The 27,961-nt window shown below is 36.6% G+C and overlaps 1 long non-coding RNA gene across 1 annotated transcript; it reads right to left on the bottom strand.

Moving 5' to 3' along the window:
- Positions 1–5,296: 5,296 nt before the first annotated feature.
- On the bottom strand, positions 5,297–5,766 carry LOC145000162 (uncharacterized). The gene is made up of 3 exons (XR_013661144.1): positions 5,629–5,766; positions 5,426–5,524; positions 5,297–5,315 (listed from the first exon to the last, which is right to left on the bottom strand). It is a non-coding gene; the product is annotated as an uncharacterized LOC145000162 (long non-coding RNA).
- Positions 5,767–27,961: the final 22,195 nt, after the last annotated feature.

Below are 27,961 nucleotides of genomic sequence, written 5' to 3' on the forward strand. Positions count from 1 at the left end.
TGTTATTACTATGAAAGAATACACTTGTAAGTAAAATTATGCTAATAATGCAATGGATGATGTTGTTGCTTGTTTACTACTTTGCATTGTTGTGATACTGTACATGACGTCCTCCGCCCCCGAACATTTCCGTCATTCCGTTTTTTGGGTGTGACAAAGCAGCAGACCGTAGTTGATTCAACGTGCAAATCAGAGTACATAGCAGCGAGAAAAGCGTCGAAGGAGGCAATATGGCTAAAGAACTTCATCAGACACCTTAAAGTTATACCAACCATACAGGAGCCTACGGAAATTTTCAATGCTAACGAAGGTGTGGTTTCCTTGACCAAGGAACCGAGGGAGCATCACAGATCCATGCATATCGACAGGTGAAACAACCCATTATTTTCATTATTGTAAAAGTCAATTTGGTTAACTAATGTCAACTTAAATCTTATTCTATATTAAATGGGTTAGATTAGTGTTTTATAAGTATTTACACCTTGTATTCAGGGTATTATGTGTTCAAGAAGGTAATTAGTTAGAACCAAGAAACTTCGCACCTCTTTTCTTCTCTCTTCCCTTCGGACCGGAAACATAGGCGACAAACCCTCGGACCGTGAACAACTTCGCATAGTCGTGAAGCCTTCTCGGATTTCATTCTCTGTAGCAAACCTCCTTCGGGCCGTGAACCTTCGGCCGTAAACCCCTCCCTAGCAAACCGCCTTCGGGCCGTGAACCTTCGGCCGTAAACTCCTCCCTATATATATATATATATATATATATATATATATATATATATATATATATATATATATATATATATATATATATATATATATAAGAAACACCTTCCTTCTTGTAGTTCATATGGAACTCTGTTGATTCCACCCTTGACTCATCATCATTTGGGCCGTGAAATCAAGATCTTCAAGATCTTTGGATTGTGAACACTTGTATCATCATGATTTCACCAAGAATACACACTAGAGTGTGGGCCGTGAACCCATTCCTGCCTTCCCTTTTTGACTATAGCAGCATCTTTTGTAAGTAAAGCATGCAACTTAAACCGTTTCCTTGGTATATTTATGATTATGACCACTAAAAGTATACATATATTACATGAAATACTTATAGGAGTCAGGATCTAACTCGTGGAATTAACATCCTATATCGAAATTTCATACGAATCACTCACAAGAGGTAAGTTCATACCCCTACGGTTTTATCATTTTTAACTGTTTTAGGGGGGAATACAAGTGAAACACAATAAAATTGTGTTATTATCTCAAAAAATTTTAAAAGTTTTTAGTAATTTCAAATTGTTATAATTGTTAAAAATTACATATTTATATATGTGTAAATTATATAATTTGGATTCGGAAGATTCAGAATATGTAATCTGACCCCATTTCCTATTCCTTGTTTGGTTGTGGGCTTGGTGCAAAATTATTGAATCGAAGGTCTAATTAATCACAATTATATAAATATTACATTTATATAAGTATAAAATAATTTTCAAACTATTTAGTACTATTTGAGTACAAACAGAGAATTTCATGAAATAATAGTATTACAGATTCTTAAAGTAAAACAAACAAATAAACTATAATCAGTATAGTTTAGAAGGCTCATTCATTTATTTCAAAGTTCAAAGTACATAACAGGAAAGCAGCCATAGTACATAATGGAAAATAAACAGACGACAAATGTTAGAAAACAAACAGATTACTTTACTAAAAACAAACATAGAAACTACATTATATACAGTTTATGAAACTTACTTACAATGTGCTTATTACAAAGTAACTTTTCGTTATTCGATGTGTAATCATAAAAATAGCACTTGTGAGACTAACTTCATGTACCTTTCTAAGTAACAACCAAGTCCTGAAATTATAACCAGAGTCTCCTGAAGGGAGAGCATGACACTTGTATATAGATCTATATGGGACTAACAATCCCACACCTGAACTGCTAGCTACAGTTACGTAGGCATGCATGGGGTGACAAATGGCTTACATATTATGACGCCTGAAGAACGTTGTGTTCAGGCAATCCTAGGTCATCTACTATGGTTATAATAACTCACAATTTGGTATTGAACAAAATGATTATTGCATGAATAAGTAACACTTCACATAGTTTTATTTAATTATGAATCTATAATACAATATCTTACAAGTATAACCATGGAATACTATTTCAACTCAGAGAAAACACAGTTTTCATGGATTTATGAAAACTAAACTACATTTTATAAGTTCTTGTTAGAGAAATCATTATACTTTTTTCATATAGAATAATATAGCAGAAAATATAGGATTTTCTGGGAAAAACATACTCACTTTATTAGTAAACAAGACAACAGATTTCAGTTATAAACATACTTATGAACCCACGAACTTAATTGTTGACACTTTTTCAAAAAATACTTGTATTCTCAGGGAAATCGTAATACAGGTACATCCACAGATTTTGAGAAGACGGAGATCTATAATCTCGTGCCTTTTAAACTTGTACTTTTGAGTTCATATACATTATGTTTTGAACACAGTTGTAAAACTTTTTACTTTGTAAATACAATGGTTGTTGTTGTACTTTGATTACTCTTATGGATTGTTGTGATACTATACATGAAGTCCACCACCCCCAAATGTTTCCGCCGTTCTGGTTTGGGGGTGTGATAGTTTTGTATCAGAGCATTGTTTATAGTGAACTCAGTATATCAAACCATAAAAGATATACAAACTATAAATGTTATGGGGCTGAATCGCTCTAATTACAAGTATACTTTTAAAATTTAAGTATTTTATAAAAAAAAAAAAGTATACTAACATGCATATATACAAGAAATGATGTCACAGTAAGAACGATACAAAAGTATTAGGGGGTTGGACACTCCAGTTAAACCTAGAAAATTATGTAACCACTACTAGAAAAAAGGCATTTTACGACGCTCATTGCGCGTCGTAAAACGCTCAGACGATGCGCAAATGCGTGTCAAGGAAGGCCCTGTCATAAAGAGAGACGACGCGCATTTACGACGCGCATTTACGACGCGCATTTACGACGCGCATTTACGATGCGCGGTTATGACACGCAATGCGTATCAAGGAAGGCCCTGTCATAAAGGAAGACGACACGCATTTGCGTGTCGTAACCTTACGACACGCATGTTTATGACACGCAATGCGTATCAAGGAAGCCCCTGTCAAGAAAGGCCATGTCATAAATAAAGATGACACACATTTTTGCGTATCATAATTTTAAATGTTCTAAAAAAAATATTTACAATATCTAAATTTGATGTCATACAATTCATAATAGAAATAAAATATCATATACAAAAAATACAATCCATTGCATAAAATTTAATGTCATAAAATTCTATTTTTTACAATATCTAAATTTGCATCTAATCTACTCTCTACATCAAATTCCAACTAAATAAAGTTGCATCTTGCCTTTCATAATTCTTTAAGACTAATGCTCCAAACAGCTGTTATATGGATAAGAAGTTGTACATTGGCCCATCTCACTCAAGAAAGACTTAGCCAAATTCAACTCCAAGTCTTTACTGCATCTTGCTGATAATGCTGCAAGATTTGAATCAAGTGGCTTCATATTCTTTTCTTCCACCAACTTTACCTGATGCACAAAATACACAGAAACAAAAAAACATTGTATAGGACAATCCAAAAACACATTATAAGCATAACAGTCAGTCCATGGACTTACTGTGGATCAATAATTGCAAACACCAAAGTTTGTTTGTGTGAACTTCACTTTTCTCATATAAAAACCTCTAATTCAGTTGATTGCATAGCCTTTGTGGATAACTGTTGGGGTTTCTCTTTGGGTTCTACTGAGGACTATGTCTGCAAAGTCTTTTCCAGTGGGTACCCTTGTGATTTTCTTGAAATTGTATTGCACCATGTTTGAATATTTAAGCAAAAACTGCATCAACACAAGTCATTATATCAGAAATCTACTGAATATTTGTTTCTTGGTATATATTGTTTTGAGTTTTGAGTGATTTCAGTGTTTACAAGACCAATGCCCTATGGGTTTTGAGTTAAATTTAATAAGATAATTGTGTTTATTTAGTTAAATGTAGTTGAAGAGACAAGAATAACATAGCTCTCGCTCTGTAGTCTATATAAGAACCGTTTATTTTGACATCCCACCATCAAAAAAGAAAATAACCCAATGACACCATACAAGAATTATAAGAAGCTTAACCTAAAACTTGGATTGCAAGTATCGATTCATTACCATGGATGCAGATACATTAATAATAACCTCCTAAAGGGCTCAACTAATTAAGGTTAGAATAAGCCTAAAAATCAGGGAAAAGATACCTTTAGTCCCTGATCGTTAAGGTCTTTCAAAGTATAATGAGTTGTTCCACTGAACTCACCGAGTCAACACAGTCCAAATTTGGAAATGTTTCTCGCCTTGGAAACACCTGGATATAAACAAAATGTATACAATTTAACCGCATTATTATAGAGAACAGTGTCCCCACTCTTTTACTAAAGAAGTTGCTTTCGGCTCATTAGTTGCCCATCACTTACACCATCCCTGCAAATAAAAAACGAAGTGAAGATTTAGTTTTTTTTCTTTAATTGTACCACTTGAAATTATATTTATATATATACCTATAGAATATGATCCCCAGTGGTTTTCCCTGTTGCCTTCTCAAAAGATAGTAAAAGATCCCTGCATTTTCAAATATTCGAGTTACTACATTACCCAACTTATTAACATCCATAACATATACTATCTTTTGACCAGTCAACGAGACAAAATGCACCTTTGTTGATTTGCAAAAAATTGGATCAAACTTCTACAACGTTTTGCCTTGTCCAGACTCTAATTTCTACGTGCAGCTGTTTTGACTTGTCCAGACTCTAATTTCTCTTCTACCTGCATATATTTTGTAATAGAATCAGATTTTTGGATTGTTTTTTGGGTATTTAATAATGAGGTAAAGCCTAAATTTATATAAAAACTATAACCCTTAATGGGGAAAAAGATAATATACTTGCTCCATCTCCTTTTTTTGAGATGCTTTTGAATCTGATCTCCAAGCAATATAGAGCAAACACAGCCCAAAGAAGGCATAAAGAACTGCATTGTAGAAAAAAACAATTTAGATGTCTCACAATCCTCATATTTTAAATTGAATTTTAATATATATATATATATATATATATATATATATATATATATATATATATATATACTCAATACATACCTGTAGCAACACTGTTTGTGTGTTTCCTTGATATTAGATTTGGAACAATCCTACCAAGCCCTATAGAAAGTATCTACATACCAAATAAAACCAAACTAAACTTAGAAGCAAACTAAAATATATGTTTTTCATTTATGTTCACTAAAATATGAAAAGGGTAAAAAAGAAAAGTAGCAAACTTACAGTCATTACAAACAGAGCACTGAGTGCACCTGATAGAACAATTGACTTTGGATGATGCATTGCCATAAGAGCTGCTATAATAAAAGTTTCATCTCCAATCTAGATGGAAGCAATAAATGGAATATTGGGTAATGTAATTTTGAGAAATAAACATTTGTGGAAACTTATGTGTGCCTATAAAAAAACATAGGGAAAGAACATACCTCACTGACAAGAATCATTGACAAACTGGCAAAAAATGCATCCAAAACACCAAGACCAGGATCCAAATTTAGTACAGCTTTTGGATCAATCTTGTCACCTATGACATTGTTTTTAATTCTTTCCACAACAACCTGTTTCAAGTAAATACACGCATTAAGATGTATGATGAATAATAAGTAGAATCTTATTCAAACCTCAACATAGACTAGCATATAGTATTTAAATATCTAAAACTTTCTATAGCATAAAGAAACAAAAATTTGAAATCCAACTATAAAGTATAAACACAGGACAGAGGAAACTTATAAATTAGTATTGAAAGTTCATATGTGTCTAAATGCTCATCCTCAACAGAAGGGTTTCCGATGTATAAGGGTTTTAATAGTTTCAAGTTTGTTCACAAATCACAATATTATAGCTATATCACTAAACCTTCTTCTTTTGCTCCTCTGGTGAATCAAGAATAACCCCACTTTTCTGCAATACCTGTTGGATAACCTAGACAAATTGGGACAATTTTAACCCAGGGGTATTTTAGGAATTTTTTAGTAAACTTGCATTTTTTATGTGGTATTTGAATTAGACTATGTTTCCTTTGTGTTTAGTATAAAATAGGACTTGCATTACATTGCAATTTCATTCAAAATCATGTTTTTAATAAGTAGTTTTACCTTTGGCAAGAAGTAAACATTATTCCTCTGTTTTTTGGTTCATTCCCATGTTCATCTTTTTTTCTTCTACACTTCCTATTTCTCTTTTTTTCTTTTGCCTTGGTGAACAAGATGCAAACTAAAATCTGCCCCTACGTAATAGCAATTCTCTGATGACACTTGGTATTTAGGTCGCCACTTCCCCTGTTCATCTATTATTATTTTCCATTTAGCAAGAATCAAAGTCAAACAGTTCATGTTGCTGAAATCCATCTCCATTCCAACAATGGCATATTGCTTTTGTATTTGTATTCTAAGGAGAATTAGGTGCCCTACCCTCACCCTCAACCTAAAACAAATGCATATCTCAACAATTAGGCATATAATTTTATAAACTGGGGGATGATTTTCATGAAAAAAAACACAAGATTTAAGAAGGTGAAGTGATTCATGTTTAGAAATTAACATGAACATATATAAAATAAAAAACGAAAATAGAATAAATTGTAAAGGGATCGTAGAATTACCAGAAAAAGGAACATATAGAGCACTGCTTTATAGAAATTGGTCCCCCCTTCAGCTCTTCGAAAATCTTCATCTGGTGGAGGAGAGATATCTTCTGGCTCCAATGATTGCGTTTTTATCACCCACATCTTCTGGCTCCATCCCTTATGTGGAATTAACCTTCTCTATTACGTGCAAAGTTTTTTTTTGGAATGGAAGGCCTGTTGTATACTCACTATTGCTTTCGTTTCCAACTATCAAACACCACCGAGACCACCTGCAATAAGGAAGCACGAACAAAGGAGAAAGGAAAATATTCATCTATGGAGGAGAGAGATGAGAGAAAACCCGGTGGAGGGGGAGAGACGAGAATGTGGATGCATCGATTAGGGAGAGAACAAACTCAGAGTGTGAAGTGAAGTCGGATTTAGGAGAAGTTGTACCAGTTTTAGGGAGAAATCGAACCAGTTGGTGTTTGTTGTTGATCTTCTTTGCTGATTACTGGCTCGTGAATAGAGAGAAAGGTTAGGGTTTCTTGATTGAGAAAAAAAAGGAAGGCGGGATTTTTAATTTTTTCAGAATTTCATTTCCCCCTACTGTTAAAGGATGGAACGCGCGTTCCATTAAAAATTATAAAGCGACATCCTTAGACGACGCGCATTTTATTATAGGTGCCCTCCGTGTTTTTTTTAGACACTAATTTAAGGGCGCGCAATAATGCGTGTCTTCTATCCTTAAATTTTTTGAAGAGATGACATTTTTCTAATGTCACTCTCCTTTGCGTAACATAGATCAATGAGCGTCGTATTTTGCGCGTCGTAAAAGCCCTTTTTTCTAGTAGTGAACCATTTATGGGATCAATATAGCCTGATCAACTATATTTATTTGAGATATGACCAACATGTGTTTGGTAGTGTTGCAGCAAGTCGAAAACTTACCTAAAGTACCAGAAGAACTTTAGAATCCAACATAAAAGATAACTTACTATAGATGTATTTTATGACACAAAAATAAGAAGATACAAGAGAGTTATCCATACTAGAAACTAACATGTGAAAACAATAGAATCATTTTGGTAGAGCTATAAATATTAAGTATATATTACAGTTATATATAATCAAGGTTTGATAGACTTAGAATATGTGATCTAGCTTTATTTCTTGTTCTTTGTTTGGTTGTGGACTTAAAGCAGGATCATTTATTCGAAGTTCTATTCTACCCAAGTTATATATAATTAGTATACACTTTGTAGTTATAGAAGTACCCGATACAAGTCATGCCATACAAAATACATTAACTGTTAACTATAAATTTCTTATATGGAAACTTGAAATTGTTTATTTGGATTTATCAAATCTATTTATATGTCTCTTATCTCCCTATTATCGCATAGATAACATGGCTAAATTTCATCTACCTGGAGATCCGTACTTTCCCAATCAAGGGAATGGGGGATGGCTCAATGCTGAACCCGAGGATGATCCTGCAGATCCAATAGAAGAGGATTTTCTGGAAGATTCTGACTCAGAATCAGGAGCCTATAACCCACCTCAAGTTGCGCAAAATCCCAACCCTCAACAAAATTTTCATGGTCCGACACCTCAGTGGGCAGTGAACTTGGATAGGTGGAGTCATGAGAAGGCTTAGGACCATCCTTATAATTGAGAGTCGAAGCTTTTACAAAATTAATGAAGGGGGCTCAGTAGACAGAGCCCTTCATGTGCTAGTTCATCGGGTTGCGCGTAATTATGTACAAGGAAGATCTGTTATCGACGGGGTCGTACAAGTTAGTGCTACCACAAGAGTTAACACAGTCCCTCTTCACCACCTGATTAGAAACCATGAGAGAAAAAGGAATATTACCGATACTTTACAAAGGGAACTAGCTGCAAGCCAAACTGAAGTTACAGAACTTCGAGAGCATCGAGGGACGCTAGAAAGGCGTAATTATGCCACAGAACGCTAGTTGGCTAGATTCTTGGCTGAAACTAGTAGAAACAAGAACATTACTCCTCGCAAGTAGAGCATAATCTACTTACTCTTTTGGGATGTAGTATAAATTCGTGTATATACACTAGTGACGTTTTCATGTACATAGTATGACCTTGAAATTTTATTTTCGATAGGTCAGTATGTTGTCAAGTTTTCAGTTTAGTTGGTATATTGTAGACTTACTAAAAGGTCAAATTTTCCGAATTCCATGAATCTAATATACAAATATATGACAAGCATCTTATTTCCTTTGAAAAATCACTATCCAATTTCTCATTATCATTTTACAATTTATTCCTCGTAATGGACTACTATGTAAACTTTTTCTGAATACATGTAGAACTAATGTAATTAGTTCAAATACATTTGATTCTATTATCACTATTGATGCCTTACCACTTTTCCATTTTTATATATTAAAGCTAAAGAATGCATCCCAGAAAGAATCAGAGACATGTCAATGTAAATGCAGCACCGACACCGCCTCCACCACCACATCCACAATACGACGATGTTGTCATCCAAGCAGCAGTAACTGTCGTCGTGGCTGTTGCCATGATGTAGATAAATGCCACTGGTACTAGTGGAGCTGCAGTGGTGCTCACAATTACAATCATGGTGAAAGTCTTGGACACACTCACGAATGTTCATATAAAGACTTCACTAATGAAAAGCCCAAAACTTTTGATGGCACTGGAGGTGTCATTACTCGGACGCGCTAGTTCGATAAACATAATCAACGTTTGAAATTTGTGCTTGTCCAGAAACAAGCAAAGTTAAGTTTGCAGCTTGTACCATCCTCGACAGAGCCCTTTCCTGGTGGAATGGCTATGTCAAATCCTTATCGCTTCCAGTCGCCAATGCTATGGGCTGGGATGATTTAAAAACCCTGATGCTAGCATAATATTGTCCCCGTGGTGAAATTCAAAAGCTAGAGGAAGAACTCTGGATTCTGACGATGAAAGACTCTGATATAATTGCAAATACTGCCAAATTCAATGATCTGGGTATTTTGTGTCCAGGGATGGTTCCTACCAAGAGCAAGAAAGTTGAGAGATATATCTGGGGACTCTCTCCTCAGATACAAGGAAATGTTATAACTACTAACCCTCTCACTTTTGACAGTGCCAAGCGATTGGAACATACACTAGTTGGCCATGGAGTTCCTCAAGGATTTAAGGTACCTATCCCGGGGAAACCCAAGGAAGGGAGCATTAAGAATAAGAAATTATGGAACAAGAAAAAGGGCAATCATCTCAAGAGCCCTCGAAAAAGCAAAAAACAGTGGTAGCACACACTGCTATTGTTCCAACCCCTGTTCCTACCACTACGTTTGTTACTCCAGCGACTCCAAGTAAATATGTTGGATCATTCGCAAAGTGCAATAAATGCAACTTCCATCATACAAGACCTTGCAACGAAATGCACAACAAGAATTGTAACAGAAAGGGGCATATTGCCCATTTCTATAGGGCACGAGCGCATCCTTTTTCTCAAGTCCCTGCCACAGGAGTGAGTCAATTAAGCTATGAATGTGGGGAAGTAGGAAATTTCAAGAGAAATTGTCCTAAGTTAAAGAATGCTAGTGGTACTAGCGAGTCTTGGCAATTGGCTATGAAGAAGCAGTAGTTGATCCTAATGTGGTGACCGGTACGTTCCTTCTCAACAATTCTTATGCATGAATTCTTTTCGATACTGGTGAAGAGAAAAGTTTTGTAATCCATAAGTTCAAGAACCTTCTAAAACAAAATCCCAAAGCACTAAAAGATACATTCACCATTGAGATGGCCAACGAAAAAACCGAGAAAACCAATGACATACACATAGGATGCACACTTACTCTAAATAACAATTCTTTCCAAATTGACCTTATGACGGTCTCAGTTAAAAGTTTTGACATCATAATCGGCATGGATTGGTTAAGTCTTCAACGTGCTGGTATCCTGTGTTACGAGAAAGCCATCCGTCTTAATCTGACAAGTAACGAATCTCTCATTATTTATGGTGACAAATCTAGAATGAATCTTCAAATCATTTACTGCGCCAAGGCTCAAAAGTATCTTCGGAAAGATTACTGTGCCTTGTTAGCTCATGTTGTTGATAAGACACAACAAGTGAAAAGCATTAGTGACATCCCTGAAGTCTGTGATTTTCTTAATATGTTTCCTGAAGATATTCCAGCAGTTCATCCTGAACGCAAAGTCGAATTCCAAATCGACTTGATTCCCGGAGCTACCCCTGTAGCTAAAGTCATGTATCATGTTGCACCTTTAGAAATGCAAGAACTGTCCAGCCAATTGAACGAACTGCTCAGCAAAGGTTTCATTAGACCGAGCTTCTCATCCTGGGAAGCGTCGGTCTTGTTCGTAAAAAAGAAGGACGGATCTTTTAGCACGTGCATAGACTACCAAGAATTAAACAAACTTACCATTAAAAATTGATACCCTTTACCAGGATAGATGATCTCTTTGATCAACTCTAAGGAGCTAGTTTATTCTCAAAAATTGACCTGAGATCAGGATACTACCAAGTGCGAGTCCAGGAGATATACATTCCAAAGACTGCTTTCAGAACTCTCTACGGTCACTACGAATTCGTAGTGATGCCCTTTGGTCTAACGAATGCACCTGTAGTATTCATGGACCTTACGAATCGAGTGTGTTGACCTAACTTGGACAAGTTCGCCATAGTCTTCATTGACGATATACTAGTATATTCTCAGAGAAAGGAAGAACACAACCAACACTTGAGACTAGTTTCAGAAACTTTGAGGGCAGAGAAATTGTATGCGAAGTTCTCCAAATGCGAATTCTAGATTCAAAAGGTGGAGTTCTAGGCCATGTAGTCAGCAAGGATGGGATACATGTTGATCCTTCCATGATCAAGGCTATCGAAAGTTGGACGACCTCACGAACCCCCAAATAAAATCGACAGTTTCTAGGTCTCACTGGCTACTACAAGAGATTCATTCAGAACTTCTCCAAGATTGCAAAGCCACTCACCACCTTGACTCAAAAAGGTGTGTCATTCGAATGGGAAGAGAAACAAGAAACTACTTTCTAGACCTTAAAGTAAGCCCTCTGCAGTGCACTGATCTTGTCCCTCCCAGAAGGGACTGAAGATTTTGTAGTATACTACGACGCGTCTAATCAAGGGCTAGGTTGCGTTCTTATGCAGCGAGCAAAGGTTATATCCTAATCCTCGAGGCAACTTAAGAACCACGAAATCAATTATACTATGTACTACCTTGAACTGGGAGCAATGGTTTTTGCCTTGAAGATCTGGAGACATTATCTATATGGTACAAAGTGCATAGTCTTTACTAATCAAAAAAGCCTTCAACGTATCTTTGGTCAGAAAGAACTCAACATGAGACAACAACGATGGGTAGAGCTACTCAATGTTTATGAATGTGAGATTCGTTATCACCCTAGCAAGGCCAATGTGGTAGAAGATGCCCTTAGTCGAAAAGAGTACTATGATTATCCATTCCCACTTATCCACACAGATCAAAGAAGCTTAGTTGGAAGCCATGAAACCTGAGAACATTACATGTGAAGCTTTAAGGGGGATGAAAAAGAACTTGGAAACTAAGGGTAATAGAGTATGTTATTTCATAAATCAAATATGGACAGTGAAGTTTGGTGGCTATAGAGAGGTTGTCATGAATGAAGCCCATAAAACTTGATACTATGTTCACGCGGGTTTAGACAAGATGTATCTGAACCTAAAGAAGGTCTATTGGTGGCCAAACACGAAAGCTGAGATAGCTACTTTTGTGGGCAAGTGTCTAACTTGTGCCAAAGTTAAAGTAGAAAATCAAAAGCCCTCAGGTCTACTTCAACAGCCAGAAATACATAAGTGGAAGTAGGAGCGGATTACAATGGATTTCATAATCAAGCTACCCAAAACAACGGGTGGTCATGATACCATTTGGGTTATTGTCGATAGATTAACCAAATCAACCTACTTTCTACCGATTAAAGAAACAGATAAAATGGAGAAGTTAACAAGGACGTACATAAAAGGGATAGTACGGTTGCATGGTGTGCCAATATCTATTATCTCAAACCGAGATAGTAGATTTACCTTGCAGTTCTGGCAATCATTACAAAAGTCCTTGGGAACAATGCTTGACATGAGTACAGCGTACCAACCTGAGACTGATGGGCAAAGCGAGAGAACAATTCAAACGTTGGAAGACATGTTAAGAGCCTATGTGATAGATTTCGGTAAAGCTTGGGACACCCATTTACCACTTGTTGAATTATCCTACAACAACAACTATCACACTAGTATTAAAGATGCTCCCTTTGAAGCTCTGTATGGCCATAAGTGCAGATCCCCTCTGTGCTGGGCTAAAGTGGGCAATACACAGCTAGCAAAGAACCAAATACCTGATAGTACTCTAACCGGTCCCGAGATTATTCATGAAACTATAAAAAAGATAGTTCAAATCCAGGAACGGTTGACAGCTTCTCGAGATAGACAAAAGAGTTATGTGGATAAACGATAAAAACCTTGGAATTTCAGGTCGGTGACTGCGTTCTGTTGAAGGTCTCACCCTGGGAAGGAATGATACGTTTTGGTAAATGTGGCAAGCTAAATCCAAGGTACATTGGACCATTCCAGATCATTTCTAGAATTGGTCTTGTTGCTTACAAACTCGATCTACCTCATGAACTCAGTAACATTCATATCATATTTCATGTCTCAAATCTCAAGAAATGTTTGTCCGACGAGAATCTGCTTATCCCACTCGACGAAATCAAATTAAATGAGAGTCTCAACTTCGTGGAACAACCTGTAGAAATCCTAGATAGGGAAGTCAAGAGACCTAAGAAAAGTCGTATCCTAGTAGTCAAGGTTCCTTAGAATGTAAAACAAGGAGATGAATTCACTTGGGAGCGAGAAGACCAGATGAACAATAATATATCCACATCTCTTTGCCTAATCTTAGTGTATTTGTATAATCTTAAATTTCTGGACGAAATTCCTTCTAACAGGGGGATAATGTAACAACCCATTATTTTCATTATTGTAAAACTCAAATTTATCAACTTAGGTCAACTTAAATCTTATTCTATCTTAAATGGGTTAGATTAGTGTTTTATAAGTGTTTACACCTTGTATTCAAGGTTCTATGTGTTCAAGGAGGGAATTAGTTTAGAATCGAGAAACTTCGCACCTCTTTTCATCTCTCTTCCCTTTGAACCGCAAACATGGGTCACAAACCGTCGGACCATGAACAACTTCGCATAGCCATGAACCCTTCTTGGATTTCGTTCTCGGTCGCAACTCACCTTCGGGCCGTGAACCTTCAGCCGTGAACTCCTTCTATATATATATATATATATATATATATATATATATATATATATATATATATGTGTGTGTGTGTGTGTGTGTGTGTGTGTGTGTGTGTGTGTGACATCCCGAAATTTCCATTCTGTACAAACATTATCAAGTCAATAGAAGTTAGATCAATTACAGTAAAGTTTCAAACTTTTCCGAATAAGTTTGAGTATTTCAGGGATTACATTTAAGGAGATATCAGGAGAGTGGATGCACATGGGTTTGTTCAACTCGAGTATTTCAAAGCTTTATGTAATTAGAGTCCATTTCTTGAATAATAAGATTTTCTGCCAAAAATCCCAGGACTATATATATGATTCTTAACCAAATTATTTCATTAGTTACATTTCCAACTAGAGAAAAGCCATTTTCTCTCTCACGGATCTTTGGGTTTTCATCCCAAATCGTGAGTAACTCTCTCTAGTTCTATTATATAGCTATTAATGTGCTTCATAACATAAATTTCATATCAAAACCGCAAGTTTCGAGAGTTTACCGCCCAAGAACACTTGGGGAGTAAACTCTTTTATAAAAGTAAAATCATGCCTAGTCTCTTCCCCTTGTTTAGTAACTACCTTAGACTTGTATATAGGTGTATTTGAGACTAGAAATCATCCATGAACACCAAGATTTAGGTGTTCACTACCCAAGAAGTTCTTGGACCGTGAACTCCAAACTCAAGGGCCAAAGAGTTCTTCAATCACTCCAAAGCCTAGGACAATTACCTTGACTTACTACTATCAAATTTAAGGACTTTAACTCATCAAAAACCACCCCAAAGAGAGATTATAGCCGTAATCTCTTAGGGTTTTGGTCATTGGGGCCGTGAACTCCTCAAAGGAGTGTACCTAAGCCCTAACCCTTCCTAGGATTAAAACACCAAGTAGGAATGCTTCTAGGAATTATTTAGAACTTCAAAACACCAAAAGACATGAAGCTTAGGAGCTTACAGCCGTAAACTTAAGAGTTTACAACCGTAAACTCCTTGTGTGAGGATTCTTCGAGATTAAACTCATGTATGGGGTCCTTTGGAACCCTAAACTCATTAGCCGGGTCCTACAACAACTTAGATGCAATCCTTATGGCTTATAACACTTATATAAAGTGTTTATCATATTCTAGAAAGTCTAAACAATTTCAATTAGTAGTTTAAAGCTAATTGGGTACACAAATGTGTGATTATATGTTAACTAGGGTCATAGCGTGTGTTCAAAGCTTCACTTGACACCTAGCAATCCTACCTCTTCAAAACATTTGTACCACGCAATACAGGTGAGTTCATACCCCTTAATCAATAGTTTAAATGTTTTTAAATGCTTTTATGGGGGGGGGTAATACAAGTCAAATGTTTATAGTTATTGCAACAATCACATGTGATTAATAACTACAAAACCAGTGATTTCCTTAATGTTCAAATTGTTTATCAAACTGTTTTGCTTCAAACTGTTTTACAACTCTTTTACTTATCAAATACATTTACTTAAACTCTGTTATACTTATTATCAATTGCATGTCCATGTTTATATAGTTATATAAGCAATGTTTAAAAGGCTTAGGAAGGCCTGCCCTCCCTATTTTGTTTTCGCGGTTGAGATGTGGTTTGGTGGGATATCGGGTGTCCATCCTAAGGTTGTTTAAATATTAGTTATATATCATGTGTACATACATAGTCATAAAAGGTCCTTCCAGTCAATTCAATATCCTTGGGTAGCAAGGGTATACTTCCATATACATTCGTACAAATTATATTACTAGTAAACTACAATAGGCGTAGTTTAGGGTTTTACTAATACATAATACATAGTAATGAGAAACAAACATAATACATAGTGATGAGAAACAAACATAATACATAGTAATGAGTAACAAACATAATACATGGTGATGAGAAACAAACATAACACATAGTGATGAGAAACAAACATAATACATAGTGATGAGAAACTAACATAATACATAGTGATGAGAAAAAAACATAATACATAGTGATGAGAAACAAATAGAGTACATAGTAATGAGAAACAAACGCAATACATAGTGATGAGAAACAAAACATACAGGCTAGACAGAGGAAGAACACACAATACAGCTAGCACATACATTACATATACATTACATATACATTACATTAAATTATGTGAGCTATTAAACAGGTCATGGCACTACCAGCCATGACCGTTTTTGTATCCAGAATCTCCTTAACTGGGGAGCGTATGAGTTTGCGTATAGGTCTATACTGGATTGACTATCCTACACCTTGTTGCTCGCTACAGTGGGACTTGCAAGTCTACGGGTGCCAAATGTCATTTCTTATGGCGTCTTACATCGTCGTTTTATTATTGAGTCGGTAGCAGGGTACAGGCCGATCACAATGTACCTTAAATAACAATTGGTTTAAGGTAGTTAGTACAACAGTAGTTACCTAATACAACACTACAGTACTATAATATTTATCCCATTACATTCACTTCGTGAACTTTCACACGATGCACGGTAATGTAAAAACTATATTTTTAGTTAATCATAGTCGGATTTGGGAAAATACACACTCTTGCAAGAGACACACACACACGGTTACTAGATGCCTTGGTAGAAGGCTACTCTTAGTAGGAAACATAGGGTTTTCTAGGATAGTTCAAAGAAACACAAACTTTACAAAACTTATACATTACAAATTACATGTAACAGCCGGATTCCTAGGTATTAATTAATTATTATTTTTCTTGTAATTTGTAAGTGGACTCGGCGAGTTAGAGCCTAGAACTCACCGAGTATGATCGCGGATTTGAACGTGGGTTTGCGGCCGGACTCGGCGAGTCCAAGAGTGGACTCGGCAAGTCCAAGAGTGGACTCGGTGAGTCCACGCTGTTTAATGAAACCCTAGTTTCCTGGCCTTGAGCCCTATTGAAAGGGCCTTATTGTTGGATTAGTGTCTAAGTCCATAACTATTTTGGTATGTACTTGACCCGATGGTGCATGGTCCTTTTGGGTTGCCTTCACCAAAGCAACTTGATTGGAGAAATAAACAGAGAGAGAGGTTATTATGATTTATCAATATGTTATAAGAATAATATATTAAAGGAGAAATCATATTTGTTTAATTAATATTGGTCAATAATTAATTAAGAATTAATTTTGTGATCAAGTGTAATTAATTAAACTATAGGGGCTGAATTGTAATTATGTGATAGTTACAAAATAAGGTAAGATTATCTTAAATATTGGGTGAACGAATTTAAGGAGATAATGCCTTAGAATTCGACTAGAATAAGGGTTTCTAAGACTTATCTTATGGTTGCTTAGTGGGCAAGCAACTAGATAAGGATAAGGACTAAAACCCTAATCTTTACACCTATATAAACCCCCTAAGGCTCATGAATTTGTCTAACCCTTCCCTAGAAGTCCTAAGGACGAAATCTTATACCTCTCCTCTCTCTTTATACCTTCTACATTTGCTCTTGGTGTTTGTAAGCCATTAGAGGAGTGACACTTGTGACTCTAAGCCTTCCAAAGTCAATTCAAGGAGGAATTGGGATTATTATTACTACATAACAATCAAGGTAATATCCTAAACCTAATTATATGTTAATGTTGATTTCCATATGCTAGAATCAGGGTTTACAGTCTTGGATTCAAAGCATGTACAATAGAGAAACCTAGATCCAAGCATTAGGGTTTGTATGAACACATAGGATGTATTATGACCAAAACCCATCAGTGGTATCAGAGCCTAGCTTGGTTTCAATTGTATTGATGCATTGTATAATTGGAAAATTCGTTTTTTGGGTTTCTGGAGGCTGGACTCGTCTAGTCCATGGTTGAACTCGCCGAGTCCATGCAGACTCGCCGAGTCCAAGCCTGACTTGCCGAGTCAACTCGTCAGATGGAGGGTACTTCGGGATTTCTTGTTGTTTTTGCTTATGGATAGTTACCTTATCATGTTAGATCAATATTAATCCGATTATATGATATATTTGACTATAATTTTGATATAATTGAAGATATTTATCAATTAATAAGATAATTGTTTCCTTATAAGATAATTGATTAATTATTTTGAGTAAATTGATAAATTGTTTTGCAAGAAATCATTAAATAAATCAAATATGGATAATTATGTGATTAAATGTTTATTTGAATTATTTGTTATTTGATCCTTGTTGTTATGAAAAGTTTCATATTTTTCCCTTTAGGTTTTATAGTTTAAATTTGAACCCCAAAAGTTTTGTTGTTTTGAAATTTAAATAATTAAAATCCTAATGTTTTGAAAAAGGTTTCAAAACTTTCCCACAAGTTTTGGAATTTAAATTTTGATTAAATGGTTTAATTTTGATGTATATTTAAATTCTAAACCCTAATGTGTTGAAATGTTTCAAAACTTGCCCTCAAGTTTTGGAATTTAAAAGTTGATTGAAAGTTTAATTAGGAATGTTAAATTCTAAAACTCTAGTATTGTTTTGAAAAAGTTCAAGTCACACCCATATGGTTTTATTAATTAATTAAGGTGTATAATTAAAAGAAGTTTAATAAATCCATAAAAGTTTAGGTTTAAAATTTAATTGAATTAAATTGTTAAATTAGACCACCTAATATTTTAAAAGTATAAAATACACCCTATACTATATATAACATTAAAAGTCTAACATTATATATATATATATGTATGAGTAAAAGTCAGTCTTACCGTTAGTAGGCCTCATTCACAAAGCTAGTCTATAAGGGGTGTTTAAGGAAATTGCCTATAAAATGGCGATTGAATGGGTATCCACTCTTACCCACCGCACTCTTGACTAGTGGAGGGTCGTTAGCCAAAATGGTAGGATAGGACGAAACCTTCCATTATAAGTATAATGAAGTATAAAAGTAACTAAATGTTTTCATAAAATTCCCAATCTTAGTTACTTAGGCAAAAGTGAATTGATGCAATTCCATGAAATTACACTTTGTGCCCTTGCAAAGATGTTAGTGGAGCGTGTGTGGTTTACCGGCACACTAAATGGTTCTAAGCAAAGGTAGCAAAGGGTGACTCAATGTTTGTCATAGTTTTGTGGAGCGTGTGTGGTTTACCGGCACATCGAATAGGTGACTGTAACATGTGAGGGTACCATGTAAGTTTGCATGGTTATTCACACCCGCTTTGTGATCCTCGGCATCCCAGTCACAAACTAGAGGGGCATATCGAGATTTAAACATGCCATTGAAGGTTCAATGAATCTCAAAGGATCTAGGAGTTTTCATAGATTTAAAACTTAAATTTCTTTTTCGTTTTTCATGGTGGAAATTAGTGAATCGTCATTCACTTACCTTCAAATGCTCTGCAACTAGGGTTACGGCATCCCTCTCCCGAGTTGTAGAATATTGTGTTGGGTCCTAGCCTTAGTATCTCATTTGGGTGATTTACTAAGGACTCAATCAATCAACTAACTTGGATTCGTTTTTCTCCCGTTTTGTAGATGTCAAAGTTCGACAACTATGGTCTTCTCAAATCCCGTGGAACAAGCATTCCACATGAATATGACATTCCACGATTCGATCAAGGAACAAGAAATCATGCTTCACTTCCTCTACCTCCTCCAATTATTCTCTCTAACCCACAAGTTCAAAGTCTTGAAAAGTTCAAGATCACTCAAGCCCTTTTGGCAAGTAAACATAAAGAAGGAAAGTCCGTGTGTGCGCACGTCCTAGGGATGAAGTCACACATTGATAGGTTAAGAATGTTGGGATCCGTTGTCTGTGAGGAAATGGTTGTTGTTTGGGTTCTTCAGTCACTTCCCAACTCATATAGTGAGTTCGTAAGATAGTACTATATGATGAACTACGACGTGACCCTTATAGATCTCACCTATGTGCTTATTGCTGCTGAATCAGCAATGATTTGGCGCAATAGGAAAACAAAATTGATTGGTGAATCTGCCTTCGAGACCTCTATGGATATAGACAAAGGCAATGAAACACAAGCTATGATTGAAAATCTTGATTATAAGAGAAAGGCAATGTCTGAAGTAGTTCCATATGCTGTTCCAAAAGAGTCGATTTGCTTTTATTGCCAAGAGAAAGGGCATTGGAGACAAAGCTGCCCCATTTACCTAAGAGATCCAAGAGATGGGAGAGTCGAAACGTATGGCTCTAATTTACGTAAAATCCATTGACTAACTCTTTTGAGCTTCATTCTAGATTCTGAATACATAGTGTGATAAGATTACAATTGATGTTTTTGTATGATCGAAGAAAAGAAAGGAAGCTTAAGGGAAGAAGTGAGCAGAATCTAACCGTGAAGGAATGGATTTCGATCGCGTTTCTCGAAGATTAGATTCTTGAGCTACAACTTAGAGTTAGAATTAGATTGCTAAGAAAGATGTATTAGCATAAGTTTTTCAGTGAGTTGCATTGTAAGGACAAATTTTTCCACAATAAAATAAATTTTGACTTTAAATTTTATTTATTTATCCTTATAATGGCGTGTATGAAAAATTGATGTTAAAATGTTTCTATTATTAGCAATAATGGATTTGGTTCTTATTATGTTATTTATGGAAAGTCGAGAATTTACCAAATAGGGAGAGTTTCTCATCGCCCAAGTTTCAATTGGACATGACTTGGAATCATGCAACGTGGATGCACGATGAATGAGAAATTTCTTATTTGGAAATTAGACTAATTCGTTTACAAGGTGTCAAGTGAAGGACTAGGAGATCGAGTACACAAAGTTGCGTATTGATCAAGTTCACCTTAAGAGTAACAAAGACATTCGTCATGATTTACTAAAGGTTTAGTAAATATGATTATACTTATAAGATTAAGTGTAATTCTGAATTGATTGAAAAAGTTTAAATCAATAGTAGAACGAATAACAAGAATCAAGTAGGCAGAGAGATAAAAGTTTCTCCATTCTAAGAAGAAGGGAGAGTACCTTTTTATGCTTTATGATAGGTCTTAATGATTAAGAACCATATCTCAATTGATCCTCTAAGTGAGTCTTGGTACAATTGTATGTCCAAGAAGAGGAATCAAAGATTGAAGAAATGGTCAAATCAAGAAGTCAATCATACTTCGTTCCAAAACAAGTCTTAGAGTTAAGATTGTGACAATGAGTGAAGAGTATTAAGAAGGTTTAAAACATTCATTAAATGTGGTAAGTTGTGATGTCTTAGATAAGACAAAGGCCAACTTGGACCAATTTATGAAGAATTTTGATAAAAGCTACACTAACTCTTGAATATTTGTTTGTCAAGAAATGTTTGGACAAGAGAATCTTATATGTCAAAGAGTCAGTGGGAGTCTTAATGGTCTTGAAAGGTTTCAATAACAAATCAAGTAAACCTTATCAATCATCACTAGCACACGAGTTGAGGTTTACAACCTAGCGTGTTGACATTATTTTGTTTCTGTGCTATTCCAATTGAGTTAATTATGCATGTGAGTTCTATGAGTTCTCATTTTGAACGCATAAATGGGAAAGCACCTTAATCGATGAAAGGTACATTGATAGGAAAGGGTGAGCTGCTTAACTACTTGGAAGACATGGTGGGCAGCTGTGCTACCATAAAGCAAGAAATCAAGATTAAGAAAGTTCGGTCCATATGAGTTTGAATTTGTCGTAAACTTTGGTTTTAACAAATTCACATGGATAGAAACACATACGCCATTTAAATCTAAGTGTCATAAGATTTCCTCCTTCATGAAAATGATTGTGAGGAAATGCTTTCACTAAGAAAGATTTTAAGAAGATAGTGATTGTAAAATTGCATTCTCGAATTCGATTATGGTTACGATATCCCTTTCCATAATTTGAATTGTGAGGTTTGGCAATTAGTCTTAATTGTTTAGACACACATATGAACTATCGAAGGAAAAGGTGTATAAGTTCAAGAAGCCTTGATAAAAGATTATCAAGGCACTAAGTATTAGAAACATGAACTTAAGAAATTCAATAAGTATTGCCTTCTGGAAGTTAAGATGTTTATGAATACATGTCGAAGCTAGTGGGAGCATAAGTGTTATGTTTTATAATAATCATCATGATAGTGGGAGCATAAATGTTATGATTGTATGATTATTAAGGAAAGTATTGCAAGATTAGCAATATTAATTATAGAAAACAAGAGTCATTCTTTGCAAAGTCGTAAGGAAGGAATAGTTGTTTTTCTATAATTAAGGGAGAGAATATTATGCTTCTTTCCAAATCTAAAGGTTTAGGTTGAGAAATGTTAATAAATTTAGTCAAGGGTATATAGTGTGTTCTTAAAATTTCGATTATGATTACGTCATTCCTCTTCACAATTCGAATTTTGAGAACATAGCAAATAAAACATTATGCGTCGTGTCCCATACGCTTCGGGTATAGGATCGATTGCAAATGCTTTAATGTTTAACCATTCTAAATTTTTCCAAATGTCTAGCGCATTTAGAGGGAAAAAAGGACTAGAATCGGTTTTGACTAAAATAATTAAACAACTATCAAAGGACAATCCAAAGTTCGACGAGGATTGGTCGCTTATGAGTAGTTGGAAGCATGGTATTGGATGGACCATATCTACATTATTATGAATAGAAAAGATTCTATTAAGAATGAGTTGCATTTGGAAATTATGGAAATATTTCCATATTGAATGGACCATATCGACATCATTATGAATAGATAAGATTCTATTAAGAATGAGTTGTCATACGGAAAATATGGATGCGTGTCCATATTGGGAATTGAATATTGAAAATCTATGTCTAGATTAGAAACTTTTATGCAAAAGGATGTTCAAAGGAATGTACTTTGAGTGAGAGACATCATATCTAAGGAATTGTCTTCTAACAATCTCCGATAGAAGACTTTGTAATATCATTGGCAATAGTCTTTGTGACTTTGGTGCATTGACATTACGAAAGGATAAGTTGCATAGAATGTTAGAAGCTAGAATATTCTATAAGTAGCAAGAATTTGATATTCTTTCACTTATGAAAAGGATTTGGAGTTGTGAAATGAGAATGATTGGAAATGTGTTCAATGTGATCTATTTCACAAAGTAAGAACCATAGGTAAACATTGTGTGCATGCTAGGAGCATGGGACAAGTGTAATAATTCAAGTAAGAAGTTGATTACCCGAAACGACAAATAATGAGTAATCAATATGGTGATAAATAAAAGGCGTTTTATTTATACTCAAAGGTTTGAGGCCATATGGGATTAGTATTATTCTTGTGTTTCACATTTGCATGTTTTGACTTCCAGAATAATTGAGTTTATTAAGAATAATCGAATTATTCGAACGGGCCACAGTAGTTCATATGTTGGAAGTAGATATGAATGAAGACTGTCGTGAATTGGTGTGTGGATTGTCTAAAGAACATTAGACATAAGCAAATGTTTGCTGCAACGTTCATGAGTGCTTATGAATATGATTTGAGCATTGGATTAAACCCACACTCACTTGGATCACTCCATGAATTGTATCACGAGTGATTGGTGAGATGATAACATCTTATATTCTTGAAACCGAGATGTGTGAGTTGTATCTTGCGAATCGGTTACACATTGATAATATTTAAACGCACTAGTAACTTGGTGTTATAAAACATATTGTTGTGTGTGATTCGGTGCGTGAGTGAAAGCGAGCATTGTATCAAAGTTTATCCATTTCTTTTATTCAAAGTAGGATAAAGGCGATATCTTTGGGCCCCTCGATGGTTTAGTGATGGCAAACGTAAATGCTCGGCCGGGCTAGGGCTAATTTGATTTGTTCAATTAGTCAGTCGTCATCAATCGGAATCGAGATATAGTACAAAGAGAATGATTTGAAATCATATCTCATATGATATCTAGAATGGAGGAATATATGATCCCTTATCTAAGGACACGCGTATCTGATATGATCAGAGTTGACGGCGGCTTTGGAAAGTTACGATTGCAGATCAGGATCTGAAGTCATACGCAGAATAGTTGTTAGACTTATCCAAGTGGGAGACTGTTGGATTAGTGTCTAAGTCCATAACTACTTTGGTATGTACTTGACCCGATGGTGCATGGTCCTTTTGGGTTGCCTTCACCAAAGCAACTTGATTGGAGAAATAAACAGAGAGAGAGGTTATTATGATTTACCAATATGTTATAAGAATAATATATTAAAGGAGAAATCATATTTGTTTAATTAATATTGGTCAATAATTAATTAAGAATTAATTTTTTGATCAAGTGTAATTAATTAAACTAGAGGGGCTGAATTGTAATTATGTGATAGTTACAAAATAAGGTAAGATTATCTTAAATATTGGGTGAACGAATTTAAGGAGATAATGCCTTAGAATTCGACTAGGATAAGGGTTTCTAACACTTATCTTATGGTTGCTTGGTGGGCAAGCAACTAGATAAGGATAAGAACTAAAACCCTAATCTTTACACCTATATAAACCCCCTAAAGCTCATGAATTTGTCTAAACCTTCCCTAGAAGTCCTAAGGACGAAATCTTATACCTCTCCTCTCTCTTTATACCTTCTCCATTTGCTCTTGGTGTTTGTAAGCCTTTAGAGGAGTGACACTTGTGACTCTAAGCCTTCCAAAGTCAATTCAAGGAGGAATTGGGATTGTTATTACTACATAACAATCAAGGTAATATCCTAAACCTAATTATATGTTAATATTAATTTCCATATGCTAGAATTAGGGTTTATAGTCTTGGATTCAAAGCATGTAAAATAGAGAACCCTAGATCCAAGCATTAGGGTTTGTATGAACACATAGGATGTATTATGACCAAACCCCATCACGTATAACCCTTCATTGCGGCTACCTTCGACCATGAGAGCACCAGAGCATTTGAGAGTCCTTGTGAGTGAGAAAAGAGGCCATTATTCACCATCTTTGTGTGTGTTTGCAAGAAAGGAAGAGGAAGGCCAAGCTAGGAGAGTTGGGGAGCTTGGATCTAATTCTATTTCAGCAGAGGACGCTTCTTGAGGTAACATTCAGAGCTTATTCTCGTGTTTTTGTTGATATGGCCAAATCTAGGGTTTCTTTATGCCTTGTTTGCCTTGTATTTGGAGTGTGAGAGGTCCCCAGGGGAAATGGTACCTAGATCTGGACCTTAGTAGGTCCAGAGAGTCCCAAATGCCCTGCTTTGTGCCTTTCCTTTTGAGTTGGGGATTTAGGTTACCATTTTAGAGGTCATTTCGCCAAAAGGGGCCTTGTAAGCATTGCATGGTAGCCAAGATTGTGACTTTACGTGATGAATGTGCTTGGAAGGACTAGATCTATGAGTTAATGGAGCGGATGTGACCTTAGGAGCGAGTTTGAGTTAATGCATGGCATGGACTCGCCGAGTCTGAAGAACAGACTCGGCGAGTAGCATGAAGATTGTCCTTAACCACTCAGTGAGTGGTCCTTCCGAGTTAAGGTGTTGACTCAGTGAGTCAGAGAGGGTTGTCGAGTGGACTGAGTCAGATGGGACTCGCCGAGTTGTTCTTGAGACTCGGCGAGTTGAGACGTGGTGGTCCCGCGATTCGTGTCAGGTAGAACTTGTCGAGTCAGAGAAGTACTCGACGTGCCAGGAGAGGCTCTGAGGGAGTCAGTGAACACGTATAGACTCGCCGAGTCGCTCTAGTGCACTCGCCGAGTCCGGTCAAGTTGACCGTTGACCAGAGTTGACCAGTGTTGACTTGATAGGGGTAGTCAACCTTAGTTGAGAAAGTGTTAATTAAAGATATATTGTATTATAGGAGGATTATAGCTCGGAGGATCGAGCGCGAGTGATTCCGGGACTTACGAGTATCGAGATACACAAGGTGAGTCTTCTCACTATACTTTACCTTGAGTACGTAACCAGAGTTATGATACAGTGTTTGTATACTATATATGTGTTATGTGTCGCACTGCATTATTCTATGTGATTTATGTTGTGCATGTTTACAGAGTTAGAACCTGAGGGTTCACAGATTTTGGGTGCACGGACCCACAGAGTTATAGCCTCGAGTGGCTAATATTTGTTATATGTGGTATTTTGGGGAACTCACTAAGCTTTGTGCTTACAGTGTTGGTGTTTCGCACTGCATTATTCTATGTGATTTATGTTGTGCATGTTTACAGAGTTAGAACCTGAGGGTTCACAGAGTTTGGGTGCATGGACCCACAGAGTTATAGCCTCGAGTGGCTAATATTTGTTATATGTGGTATTTTGGGGAACTCATTAAGCTTTGTGCTTACAGTGTTGGTGTTATTTGTTTCAGGTACTAGTGATGACCGTGGGAAGGCGCCGGCTTGATCAGTACACACACATGGGATTTTTATGATATGTGATCTTGGGATGCTTTGTATGACATTGATTGGAGTTTCAAACATTGATGTTTTATGAAAATTAAATAAAAATGTTTTTATATTATGCGAAAAATTGTTTTGAAATTTACGTTGTTACAAGTTGGTATCAGAGCCTTGGTTTGAGGGATTCGGGTACACCTTCGGGGGTATTTGAACACAAACTGAGGATTTTGAAAACATTTTCAAAAGAGAATCAAATGTTATAAAAGAAGTAAAAGATTTTTAGAGAAACTCAGAGCAGAAATGTGTGTACGATCAGTCAACGCCCGAACGGTGATTTCCCAAAATACCCTTATATTATATGTTTGTGAGATTGATATGATGTACTTTCTTGCTAGAGCAGGCTAGGTATTCCTATTAGGACTAGAGTGCCCTGATTTGTGATGCCTTAGCCTAGGAAAGTGAGCTGCTATGAGATGCTTAAGAGTGAATAGCTAGCGACGAGGAGCTTATGAGAGATCTGTTAGAGAATGATGGAGTACTTGGGACTTGGAGTCCGAAGAGGAAGATTTGGGGTGTATACTGAGACGGTGCGGACAGTAGTATTAGGCCCGTACTACTGAAAACACCGGAGCAGTGTACAGTTCAGATAAGAACCTTCGGAATGCCAAGGATTCAAGGAGGGAAGAGTTTTCGAGTGTGAATATGCTCGAATGGGTTCTAATATATCGTATGTTGTATTTCAGAGGTTGATCATGGTGAGGACACGTCATATGCCAGAGGGCAGTGGGGCTAGTGATGAGGAGATCCGTCAGATCATCCACGAGGAGGTGGCTGCGGCCATCAGGGTAGAGATACCAGAGATGTTCGGGTCTATTAAGACCACGCTGATTGAGACTTTCGACGAGCATTATGCTGCTCTTTCTGAGGCTGCAGTTGCGGCGGCCACCGCAGCTGTTGCTGCTGCGAGGCCGCAGGGTGGTGATGCGTTGCTGTTCCGAGAGTTCAGCAACACAAAACCACCAGAGTTCGATGGGACCCAGGACCCGGTGGCAGCTATGAGATGGATTTCTGATATAGAGAGGTGTTTCTTAAATTGCTCATCTCCTGAGCATTTGAGAGTTCGGTTCGTGTTGAACCAGCTTCGCTTGGGAGCGAAGGACTGGTGGAAGTTTGTGACGGCGCACTTTACGCCTGCTGAGCTTGCGGCAGTGACCTGGGAGAGGTTCACTGCTATGTTCCGAGACGAGTATGTTCCCCAGGTGGAGAGGGAGCATTTGGCCCAGGAGTTTCTGACCCTCAAGCAGGGTATTGAGTCTATTACGGTGATTACCAGGATGTTCCATGGGAGGGCGATGTTCTGCCCTAAGCACGTGTCTACGGAGCAGGCACGTATGAGCAGATATCTGAGTATCTTGAGGCGATACATTAGGGAGTTCAGGCAAATGCCCGGGAGAGGGAGATTGAGCTAGAGACTTAGGCCAGAGAGGAGGCGGAGTCTCAGCGGAGGGATCGACGATCGGCACAGTCTCAGCCGGCAGCCAAGCGGGCCAAGCCCGCTGATCCCAAACCAGGGAGCCAGAAGGGCCACACT

Source organism: Lactuca saligna, chromosome 1, assembly GCF_052625555.1.
Source record: "Lactuca saligna cultivar CGN05327 chromosome 1, ASM5262555v1, whole genome shotgun sequence".
Lineage (NCBI taxonomy): Eukaryota > Viridiplantae > Streptophyta > Magnoliopsida > Asterales > Asteraceae > Lactuca > Lactuca saligna.